General features: G+C 38.6%; 1 long non-coding RNA gene across 5 annotated transcripts; it reads right to left on the reverse strand.

Annotated features, from left to right (window-relative positions):
- Positions 1–1,034: 1,034 nt before the first annotated feature.
- LOC113273608 lies at positions 1,035–5,352 on the reverse strand. Of its 5 annotated transcripts, XR_003322515.1 has the most exons (7): positions 5,087–5,352; positions 4,619–4,674; positions 3,160–4,535; positions 2,493–2,524; positions 2,226–2,329; positions 1,874–2,034; positions 1,035–1,508 (listed from the first exon to the last, which is right to left on the reverse strand). It is a non-coding gene; the product is annotated as an uncharacterized LOC113273608 (long non-coding RNA). The 5 variants fall into 5 exon arrangements; XR_003322516.1 differs by having other exon boundaries at positions 2,226–3,361; positions 4,460–4,535; XR_003322513.1 differs by having other exon boundaries at positions 2,226–2,524.
- Positions 5,353–12,592: the final 7,240 nt, after the last annotated feature.

Here is a 12,592-nt window from a genome sequence, read left to right on the forward strand (position 1 = left end):
CATCACTTCATTTTACAAATAAAAAATGCTTTGAATTAATTAGTTGATGCATATATTCTGAGTTGCAATGCAAATTCAGTCTCGCGATAGATTTTGACTTGCAATGGTCAATTAACAAATTTTCAGTCACATGACAAATTTTGAACAAAATAGTTGTTTTCGAGTCACTTAATAGATATTTGTGTCTTAGTGGTATTTTGAATCATGAAACAAATTTAAGCTCGCAGTGATAGTTTTGATTTACAGTTTTGATTTCTCAGATTATTTTTGTTATTTTACTGTACATTAACCGCTTAGAAGTTAGAATTCTGTTATGTGGTAATTTAGGGGATTCACGTGAAGATCAACGCAAATTCTATTATGTGCATTATACATTAACCGTTAAAATATCCACCAACGCAAGGAAAAGAAAAGATCCTTATAAAAAAAAATCATTGTACATATACAAAATGCTATACCAAGCTACAATAATTGTAGTTCTGAAAATGTACGGTACAATAATTGTCACGCATGACTGTCTACGGTTTGGAGCATATGGGTATCCAATGCCAAGGTGAAACCTTGTAGATTAAAAATCTGGAGCCAAGCTGTCCAAACTACGCACCACTTGTAACCCAGGAAATCCTACACCCAAATGATAACACTTTTGTGGGTCCCATTGTGATTTCTGTCAACGTTTATTTATTTTGTTGCATACATACGTTGCTCATTCCAGGTGATTCGTGCAACGGATAAATTTCCACGTTTATATGCGTTGCAAAATAATTTTCAGGTTTAAGAAAAGGTTACCACCCGCACATTTCCGGCGGGTTTCTGCTCCTGAATTACAATCGATCAAGAACAATTATCGATCATTGCAATCCATCAGGAGCGATTCATACATCAACAGAGTAGCTAGATAAATGAACCATAAGAACGAAAGACCATGCTAACCAAGAGTATATCACAAGTACTTTCATATTAATATCATATGTATTCAATCTACACAGCATTTCAGTACATAAGAAAGTTTACAATATGAACCTTATTTTTTTGTAACTTCCCTCCAACATCTGGTCCATAATTTGGTGAGTTGTATAGGCCTCCTCGACCAGGAGGAGAAAAATATCCATAAGGAGAACCAGAGCGATTAATAACACCTGAAAAATATCCATAAGGAGAACTAGCCTTGGTGTACAGTTCTACATATTCTTGGAGATGTCAGCACAAAAATATAGCGAGGTGTAAGGTTTTTCCACTAATCCTCCTGCCATTTTGCTGATGATCAGCTAATGCAAGGATTATATTCAACCAGATCCCAACTCCTTTTAGTTATTTCACAACGTTCTCATCTCAAAATTCAATAAAGGAAAAACAGAAACTAGTTGAAAACAGAAACAGAAAATGTACTAGTTGAAAACAGAAACAGAAAATGTACTAGTATCTCACATCAGCAAGATGGACACAAGGTTTTACCTTTCAGGTCCTTTGCTTGCTTATCATCCAGCTACAAGTTCCAAGAGTATCAACTGAAAGGAGTAACAACATACCAAAAAGCTCGTAAATAAGACAGCTGGGCATATTAATTAGCAATTAACACTAGCCTGGAAACACTGCAACAAAACCCCATGTTTCCAACATACCAAGCTAGTTATAAATTACATTTAAAATAAGGGAATATATCAATATATCAGATTGAGTCCACTAATTCAACACACCATTCAGATACTTATCTCCCAGTTACAATTTTCAGCCAGTAAAGAAGCAAATAAATAAGATTATTTAGAACCAAAGGTACTAAGGTGCTAACGGATGTAGAACACAGAATTGAGAAACTAAGGGTACACCTATTAAAGATCATAAGATTTAATATTAAAACAAAGAACCTTTTTACCTTCTCGAAGTAAGAGAGCAAGGGAGTTGGATTATGTATGAGTACTCATTGCTAATATGCAGCTTGTTTGGCTTGATGAAACCGACTTGCTGAACGGAACGCACTCATCAAATTTCTCTTTTAGCTATTTCATATCTTTGGATATAATAGCAATCTCCCCTCTGCGACGAACAAAACCAGAAATAAGGTCAGAAATGAGATCAAGCAAAAATAACATTTGATGAAAATGAGTGGTCCAGTGATGAACTCTGAAACTAAATTTTGTTCAGAAAAAAATATGGGGAAAACTTACTGTAGTACGTCGACAACACGATATAATGGAATGGAAATTAGACATGAGAATGAGTCTTACTTGGAGTGCTGACTGATTTCTGCAAGATTAACAGAAGTACTAGGAATGCTGACTAATTTCCATCTTCTTGATCTGCTTCCGCAGACTGGCGCCATATCTTGTTCCTGAAACAAACAAACAAACTCATGTCGATCAAAAGGAAATACCAAAGCATGGTACCAAGATATAATGGAACTAAGAAACTGAGTCCTAGAACTCATACAACCCCAAAACATACGAGTGGGAAAGATTATCAACACCGAAACGAAACTAAAGAAGAAACCAAACCTTAGTTCTGACTTATGATGGAGGAAGATATCCTGACGAAGGAAGAAACAAAATCAGAAATCAACCTAATTAGTGGTAGTTCAGTTGAAGAAATTCTTCAGAACCTACACTGGAAAATGGACTTTGTTCATTAGCTATCCCTAATTAAGGGCTTGCATCATTCAGACAATTATGGTTGCAAGTTAAGATGCTTCACAGGACAGACATTCATCAGTCGATAGCTAAAGAATGTTTGATGTTATCATGCATTAAGAAAGGTTTGCAAGAGTTTTCACTAGTCAACTTCTGCAAGCCAAAAGTTTGAGCACTTGATCACTCTACAAAGCTCTAGCGATACTGTAGTGAACAAGTAACATTGTACTAGCATGCCATTAACAATATGAAAATCAAAAATGGTTACAAAAGAATAGTAACCAGTCATGTCCCACTAATCATGGAATTGAGATCAAGAAAATTGTAACCAATAAAAAACTGCCTAGCTAGCTAATAAGACTCCCACCAACCTACCTATCAACTTCTTCTCTGTATGAAAAAGGAAATGTTAGTCGAACTTCAGAAATATGTTAAAAACAGTCAAAACGTAAAAGAGAAAGGAAATCCATTCACCGGAATTACGGATAAGTAACCTCATGCCAGTAAAATAATAAAGAAACTCTGACAAACTTACATATAGGCGAGGTGTGGTATCTTGCTCAGGTCAGGAGCTGGTCCTGTCAAGATGCAGTTCTTAAAACTATAACCTTATTATCATCCCAGGACAATAGAGCATGGGGTTGTAATCTTCTGCACCAGCAACCCCATCTATCACTTTGTTTGTAATGAGTATACATAAACAAAGATCCAGGCTTGCTATGAGTCTCGGTTTCTGCCTGAATACTTGACATCAATTAAGCCACGGATCTTAAATCCAGAACTGAAATTTTTTTAAACAAATATAACTAGAATAGAAAAAATAAACTGTTCAAAGCTACAACAATCAAATTTTTACCTTGCACAGGAGAAAAACATATTCTTGGATACCACAATCTAATGGAAATTTTCCTAGTGAAGTTCATAATGTAGGTTGGAAACAAATACATTATATAGCAAGTAAATTTTCTGGCCAATGCACATCACCAGATTTTCTGTTAATTCAAATTATAACGCGAGAATATAATCAGAAATCCATTTTAATCTAAGTTAGCAATCAACAAAAAAACAGAACACAATTAAAGTGTCAATGTGCTCGACTACTGTGGATATAACTTTGTGTCTACGGTATTCAGCATATGTCCAAACCAAAACTGATAGGCAATACGTGACAGGACTTTCACGAACTCCTTACCTCTTAGGTTGTTCTCAAAATTCACAGGCATATCTTTCAAATGCAACTCACAGAGCGATAGGTCCTTTTAGTTATGTATGCGTACACAAAAACCACTAACAATGTATTTTCTACGTATTTGTTGTGCTCTTCCTCTCTACTATCATCTTTATACCACATCCTAACAGTTCATAATTACCCGTTAAAGATACAACCTCGAGTACATAATCAATAGGATTAAAGACTTGAACATGAATACCCAAGCACACTGATGCTTCCAGGAGATGCTCATCCAAATTACTAGGATAACTTTACCTTATTAATATAACTGAATTTTCGCCCAAAAATATCCTGAACTCAATTAACCATTATAGTAGGACTTAACTCACTTGCTCAGAGAACAACAAATCAAACTAAGTGTAACCTCAACTTCGACCATATTCCCCTAGTTTGGGCAACAGATTTCCACAAAAAACCACTAACCCAATACAATCATGTTTAATTGAATTCACTGTATTCAAGCAAGGAAACCAAATTACTCATTTTGAATAGAAACTAGTCATTCGTCAAGCAATCGCTTACTTCCTAAACTTTCCCAACCCAACAAAAAATCCCAAGTCTCTAACATCACCTAATTCAATCAAAAACTTGCATAAAATCTTACCTGAGTTGATTCCTTTTTCTGAAATTCAAGAGATTCAGGCGTCGAAATCCTTGCTTCTAATGCATCGAATTTGTGTCTAAAAGGAAACCAAAAATATTCAGATAAAAGAAAAAAATCGAATCAAACTGGGGAAAAAAGAGAGAAGGTTAGAATGTTTACTTCTAAAGTGAGAGAAATTCGGTGAGTAAATCTTTCCAAACAAATCTGAATAAACACTGAGATGAAGAAATAATCAGATTTGAGGTGAGAATCGGCTAGGAAATCGAGATGAAGAAGTAAAAGCAGAAATAGAATACCAGAACTGAGGTGATAATCGAGATGAAGATTAAAATCTCCAAATCAAATCCCACCACGAGAGAAGATTGAAACTAAATCCAGGGTTTCATTTTTTTTCTTTCTTTCTCTGGAGGAACTCGAAATACGTGATAGAAATTAATCTGATTAAATGAATTTGGTAAAACTAAAGTTTAGTGATTAAATGAATTTCCTTTCTCTACATATTACAAAAAAAGAGCACCAAAATCAAAACCCTAACTCTTTCGTATACTAGTTAGGTCAAAATCAAAAACCCTAACTCTATCAAATGATTTTAGATAAAAATAAAATTGACCACAAACTAGTTTATACCTGATGATAATCCAACAAACTAGTTTATATCAGAGGTTGAATGATTTGATTTTCAGATTTCAAGGAAACAATTTGTAGATCGGGACATATGGGTTTTGAAGATGGGGTTTGATTAGACTGCAGTATTGATGAGAAAATTTATAAGATTTGTTGGAACCTAAAATCTATTGAAGCTGGGGTTTGATTAAACTGCAGTATTGACGATTTTTTTTCTTCTTTCTCTCGATTTTTTTTTTCTTTCTCTCGACTGAAACCCAGAGGCCAGAGCCTTCGAGGAAAAATAGAAAGAGATAGAGAAATCTGTGAAATAAATATTTTAAGAAAAAAATCAGAAAATTAAGAAATAAAGTATACGTTGTACCACTAGGTAATTTTAATAAATGGAATAAAACTTATTTGCGCAACTGATGATCTGGTGCGCAACGGATATTAACGTTGTTTACTGTGCAACCTCTATATTCGTTGCGCACCTCCGAAAATGAAGTGTTGCTAAAACAAGGATATGGTGTTATTTGTGTAGATCGGCATCAATATAATTCTTTGTGATTAAAAGTATTGACTGCAAAATCTTAACAATTACTTCGGTAATTGAGCATAAGATAGATCTAAGAACCTGACGAAGGAGTTTATTTGAGATAAACAGAAGAGCCTTTGTCGAACTCACATCACTTGGTTGAAGAGAGTTGCTACCAAACAGATTTGTTGTTCCTTTACTGTTTTAAATACGAACCAAACGAATTGTTCCAAGTACGTGACTTATTCATAGGTTGGAGGCGTGGGAATACAGACGAAACTAGGTGAACTATAGGTTTAGTTGCTTGGTCGCAATAAGATAGATCTAAGAACCTGACGAAGGAGTTTATTTGAGATAAACAGAAGAGCCTTTGTCGAACTCACATCACTTGGTTGAAGAGAGTTTCTACCAAACATATTTTTTGTTCCTTTACTGTTTTAAATACGAACCAAAGAAATTGTTCCAAGTACTGACTTATTCATAGGTTGGAGGCGTGGGAATACAGACGAAACTAGGTGAACTATAGGTTTAGTTGCTTGGTCGCAACTGTACGAATTTGGTTTAATTTTGCGTAGCGGCTTAATCCTGAGAGTATTCAATTCTGGACAAGGTCCCGGGGTTTTTCTGCATTTGCGGTTTCCTCTTTAACAAAATATTGTTGTGTCATTTACTTTTATTTTCCGCATTATAATTGTTTTATTATAACTAAAGTAAATCACACAAACGTTAAATTCCTATTTACTTGATAAGCAATCCTATTGTGCTTGGTTAAGTATGAACCTTTTTATCAAGTAAACATACTTCGTTGTTGTATTGTCTCGATCTCGTATCCATAGGCAATCACACGAAGTGTGAACCGATTAGTTGCATTATCTCGACTCAGTCCATAGACAATCACTTTCGGAGAAATGACTTATAGGTAGGAAAAGTTTTAACTTGAGGTATATTTGGGTACCCTCGCCTTTTCATTGACTGTTATGCATATATGCTTCCAAGAATAGCTCGGACAGTTCTTTCGGCAAGTTATTAAACCACATCAGGGCTTCATATTTTAAACTAGCTGGGAAGAATTTACACATTACAACATCATATTGGTTCCATTGCGTTAATGTCATACGATACGATCAGAGATGTTCAACGTCATCGCCGGTCCCGTTGAAGGGATTTGCGAAAATCGGAAGGGAGAATTTCCTTGGAAATGGTTGAGCCGATAGACTCTCCGTTAGGGGAGATTATCTTGCCTCCTGAATTACTTCTGCAACTCTTGGCCTCATTATCTTCCGGTAGCTTCTTTGTACATCGCCTCTAACTGTCAAAGTCGAACCTGCAACTGGGTCATCAATGTGCCTTCTCCCGTCCTTCTTCTTTCGTCTTTGTTCCCTCTCGGGCGAGAAGGAAACTTCTGGGTGACGATAACTTCATTTACCTAAATCCTCATCGGATTGCTCACCGTATGACATTGGTTTGGAGTGAGTTGACTTTTCCTTTGATTGGCATCGGGTGGCCCATCGCTTAGGATTCCCACCTTCCTGGTTTTTGATAACGCCATTGGTTTTAGTTTCGTGTTATTTCTTCTTTTCCCGCCTATGCCTAGGGTTGACATCAGATGGACTATCATCCTCATTCAAAACTCCTTTGCTCCCCTTGAGAAATCGATCTTTTATTTCCTCGTTTGAGGTATCAGGGATATGAATATTTTCATCTTTTTTTAAATTCTCAAAAGGATTTTCCTCCTCGGGGATCTCATCCATGATAGTGGGTGGTACCTTTTTCTTCATTCTACGTTTTAGCTTATGATTCTTCCTTTCTAGCCTTGTGAAGGTAAAATACCGGATCGCCACGCGTCAACATCTCAAGGGGTGATAAGATGATGAGATGAAGATATTGAATCATTCTCTAAAAGGTGATTTCGTCTAAATCGAGACACCTACTACAAGGCTACATGTATCACGCGTGTAAGGAATGGTCTAATCGAACTCCTTAATAAATAAAGAAGATATTTTATTTCCCGTGGATGTAGGTCACAATGGTCGAACCACGTTATATATGTGTTCACCTTTACTTTCATGTTCTTTACATCTTGTTTATCTTTGAATCTTGAATGTTAATAGTTTTACAATCGTTAGATCTACTTGGGTGTAGTACTTAGAAAAGATGCAACTACATTTTGGCGCTAGAAACAGGGAGGTATGAAGATTTAGTCTACCTACCTACCAAAGTTTTATAGTTTTTTCATAACTTTTCAAAGAAAAGTGGTTTTTCATACCACTGTGTAGATCTTCATGAAACTTATGAGTAGATCTTGGACACAACACGATCTACACAATCAGTGAAGTCCTGAAGACTCTCAGAAATATGAGATCTGCACTTTCTCGTTTATTTTATTAAGATTTCACGTTTTCTTAAAGATCCACAACACCTTCCTAAAGAGACTCGGGAGAGTTGACGGTCGGAGCGAAATTGGAGTCCTAAACTACTTCATGTCAACACTCATACGATCTCCTCTATGAAAGAGTTGGGAAGAAAATTCAGCTCAGACGACTTCGTAGAAATAAAATCATACTACGATAGTTGTAGAGACTAGAATAAGAAGGACTACTCATGGTGTTCTTCATTTCTTGAAACTCAAAATAGACTAAAATCTTCTTCTTAGAAATTCAAATCTAAGAAAAGGGGAAAGTTAATGAGCATATAATTGTTCATCAAACTCAAAGTTTGTTCAAATCAAAAATTTAAGACATTAAGAAATATTTTCTAAAATGGAAAAGCATACTCAATCAGCATAAATGATTTTTCTCCTTTAAAGGTATGACATGTAGAAGGAGGAAGGTTACTCGATAATTGAGAAGAACACCTTTTTTCTATTACTAAAACTTTATCCAAGTGGAAACTCTGACTTAGAAATTGTACATGACCTGCAAACTTAGGTCCCCACCTTTCTAAAGGAAAAGACAAATTAAGTACTATTGCATATATCGCAGGTGAGACGATCCGCTCGCAGAAGTCAAGGTGAAACTGGTGGAGCGCCACCCGAAGGACTTGACGATATGGAGCCAGGCGAGGCTCTGCACAACGATGTACTCCCATGAGAGGGACAACCCGATGACCAGTATCGGGAAGGGTTAACAGATAACTCTTGCTATGATGAAGAGGAAAATCCCTTCGAAGGACAAGACGATATCCATTTGACTCAACCAGGAGGGTTGAACCATTCACCTAGGCGAATGGAAAACATTGAAACCAAGAAGGAAGACTCTTCTAGTCTTGATAACACCACTGCAGCTCCCGCAACCATCATGAAAGCGCAAAAGGCGCAGGAGGAGAGAATGAGATAAAATTGGAACAACGCAACAGGAGGCTCGAACGGAAAAATCGTAAGCTAAGGCTTAGAACCAAGAAAAATGAGCCACTCATGAAGGATATACCCGAGGAGGAAAATCCTTTCGCTAACCTACATGAATATGAACATGTTCACATACCTGATACCTCGAACGAGGAGACAGAGGACCCGTTTCCCAATGGAAGCAAAGGAATTCTAAATGAAGGAGATAGCCCATCGGAGGGGACATCCGATATCAATCCTAGACACATACGAGAAAATAAGGAGGAAGGCGAGGCCAATGGCGACACCGAGAATATGACGGAAAGAACCCTTAAGCGAGGTGATGTAACAAAGGAAACGTTTGCTCGGACTAGACCGATGCCTCATACTAAACAGTTCAATGAGGACTCGAGACGATCAAGATATCGTCATACAGAAGTATCCTTCTCACCCGAAAGGGAACGAGGGCGAAAGAAGAAGGTCGAGAGGAGGCATATCGACGACCAGTTGCAGGTCTGACTCTGCCAACTAGAGGCGATGTACAAGGAGGCTACCTGACGACAAGGAGGCCAAAAATTGGCGGAAGTGATGCAAGAGGCAGGCAAATCCCCCCTAGCCGAGAGTCTACTAACTCAACCATTTCCAAGGAAATGGTCTCTTCCGTCCTTCACAGCTCCCTTCAGCGGGACAGGCGATGCGATCGAATATCTCCGATCCTATCGCATGACATTAACACAATGGAATCAGTACGATGTCGGGATGTGTAAGTTCTTTCCCGCAAATCTGAAAGATGAAGCCCTGATGTGGTTTAATAACCTGGCGAAGGGGTCGGTCAAATCATTTGCTCACCTCTCCGAGCTATTCTTAGAAGCGTACGTGCATAACAACCGAGTTAAACCCGGAATTGACATGTTGTGTCAGTTAGCCATAAGACTAAGCGAGAAACTTCGTTCTCTCTTGACTCGATGGAGAAAATTATGTGCCGATATCGGAAAGGTTCCAGAAGCCTACGCGATCCTGGGCTTCAAGAATATCCTAAGAAACACAGATCCCATATTCGTCCAAATGTACGAGACAATGCCACCATGCCTAGGAAAGCTAAGAGAAATTCAGGAGGACTACATAGCACTAGAGGAACTCCAAGACGGGACCTATGACAGGATGGTTAAAGGAAACTGCAGAGGGACCAACGTGGTTGAACATCAAAACCCCCAAACACAAGCTAGGGGTACAACACAACCTAACAATGGATCCACACGTTTCGATAAGCATCGAAGTGGAGGGTGGAAAGGGAGAGATCATGCCCATCCAAAGAATGAAAAGTTTATGGACCCGGTCTACACAAAACTTAACACTCCGTCTCCGAGATCTTTAAGAAGGTCGACGAAAAATACAAGATTAATTTCCCATGGAATAGAGGGCAATAGCCTGAATACGCTAAGAATATGACAGATTTCTGCGAATTCCACCAATTCTATAGCCACCCCGACAGACTCGTGCAGAAATCTGAAGAAAATGGTGCAAGACATGATCAATGACGGTAAACTACAGGAGTATATCGCGCAACCCGCGACTCCGCAGGCGACAGGACCACCTTTCCATCGTGTGGAAATCCCGCGCGAGGTACAATACTTGGGGTGCAATACGATATCCCACTCAGCTATTACAGCTCTCATACCTGAAGGAAGTATCACATGACGAATCCATAAGCGAAACTTTGAAAGTGACGAAGTTTTCAGTGTGGTAAAAGAACCACACACGGAGGATTGGATGAGGCAACCAATCATCTTTTCGACCTCCGAGGCACCAGATGGTGGGAGAAATCACAATGATCCCCTAGTGGTCATGATGGCCATCACACTCCCCGAGCAAGGAGGAGAAACCAAAGACGCTACCCTAGGCGATGCCCAAGATATTAATCGATGGAGGAAGTTCCGTCAAAAATCCTATTATATGAAACGTTTAAATAAATGGGTCTAAAGGACGAATGTTTGATTCCCTCTACATACAACGTATTTGGCTTTAATGGCTCTTCTACCCGCTCCAGGGGCGAGGTAACTCTAGAAATCCATGTAGGGAAAATCTTAACTTTAACCACATTTTTTGTGGTAGATGTACTTTCATCCTACACTGCTATTGTTGAGCGATCCTGGGTCCACAGATTTAAAGGAGTCGCATCAACGTATCACCAGAGACTAAGGTTTTCAACGCCCGATGGAATCGTGGAGATCATAGGAGATTCAGGCGAGGCAAAATATTGCTACAAGATGGACGTACAAAATGGAGAGAATATGATCAATTCCCCGAAAGCCAAGACGAAGAAGGCTAAACATGCCAGTAACCAAAGAGAAATCGATGCTTACATAACAAAAACGAATAAACCAAGGCGCTCGGGCGAGACACTAGTCCAAACTTCGGAAATACCATTGAAGCCTGACGAGGTGTCGAACTCGCAAAAATAAATTCCTTACTTCTCTTACACTAACTAGCAGTACAATGACAAGCAGGTTCATTCATACGGGAGAGTTGAGTCTAAGTTGTCGATTGAATTTCTGAATATTAATGCAAATATGAGGATGAGAATGATCAAAGACTCTTTCTCAGTCACAAAACATGAATCTTATCAATATAGCTAGTTTCCGCAAAGTATCTCATTACTAATAACCCTATAATATTTAGTACGCTCAAATACTCCGCAATCTCTTAATTCACCGGACACGGAAGCGCTCGACTATCGGATTCTACTTGCCAAGTTTCCTAGAAGTACGCTCTCTAGGAGTGACTTAAACAAATGCATTAAGTTCCGTGAGATAGGCTATTCCTAGTGACAAATACATAGGCTCGACTCATCTACTAGTGTCAATCTTTACACATGGATATTTAACAAAATCCCATCGTCAATAACCACATATTACTACTTGTATTAAGACTCTCTAGACAATTATGGGTCGAAGAGGTCTCAACTAGCATTAGAATCATCCATTAACCATTCAATTTGCAACTTAAACGATTCAAGAATAATTCATATAACAATATTGGTACCGTAGAGAATAAGCAATAACGAAATAGATTGCAAGAAAATGGCAGTTTAAATATCAATTGGAGATCATGTTTCGGACATCAAAATCGTTCCTAATCAGGATGCAATTAGCTACTGGAGTTCATGGTATACACAGCAAAATATAATACTAAACAAGCAAACCAATCTAGCGAACCAACGCAGCAGCAGGTGGAGTGAATGATGTATGGCCTGGTGATGACTGTGGAGTTGTTATTGCTGCTGGTGTTGGTCGCGAACTCAGACCTGTGCGGTGCTCCGATGGTGGCTGTATTGCTGCTCAAAGCCTGGTACTGGATGAACTTGCTGGTATGGTATTAGTGGACTGCAGGTTATGTAGTGGTGGTAGTGGTGATAGTCTGTAGATGGCTGTGAAGGTGGATGGAAGGTGAACTGCAGCTGCTGTATACGTATGAGCTGGTGGTGGTAACTGGTGGTATGCAAGGATGGTGGTGAATATGCAGGTGATGATGGACTGCCTGTGAAGTGCTGGTGGGATGCAAAAGACTGGTGGTGGAATGGTATGTTGTGAAGATGGAGACGGAACTGGTGATGGGTGAATGCAGGTGGTATATGAATGCAAACTGATGGATGTATGCTGGTGGATGCAGG

The sequence above is a fragment of the Papaver somniferum genome, chromosome 4 (genome assembly GCF_003573695.1).
Source record: "Papaver somniferum cultivar HN1 chromosome 4, ASM357369v1, whole genome shotgun sequence".
Taxonomy (NCBI): Eukaryota; Viridiplantae; Streptophyta; class Magnoliopsida; order Ranunculales; family Papaveraceae; genus Papaver; species Papaver somniferum.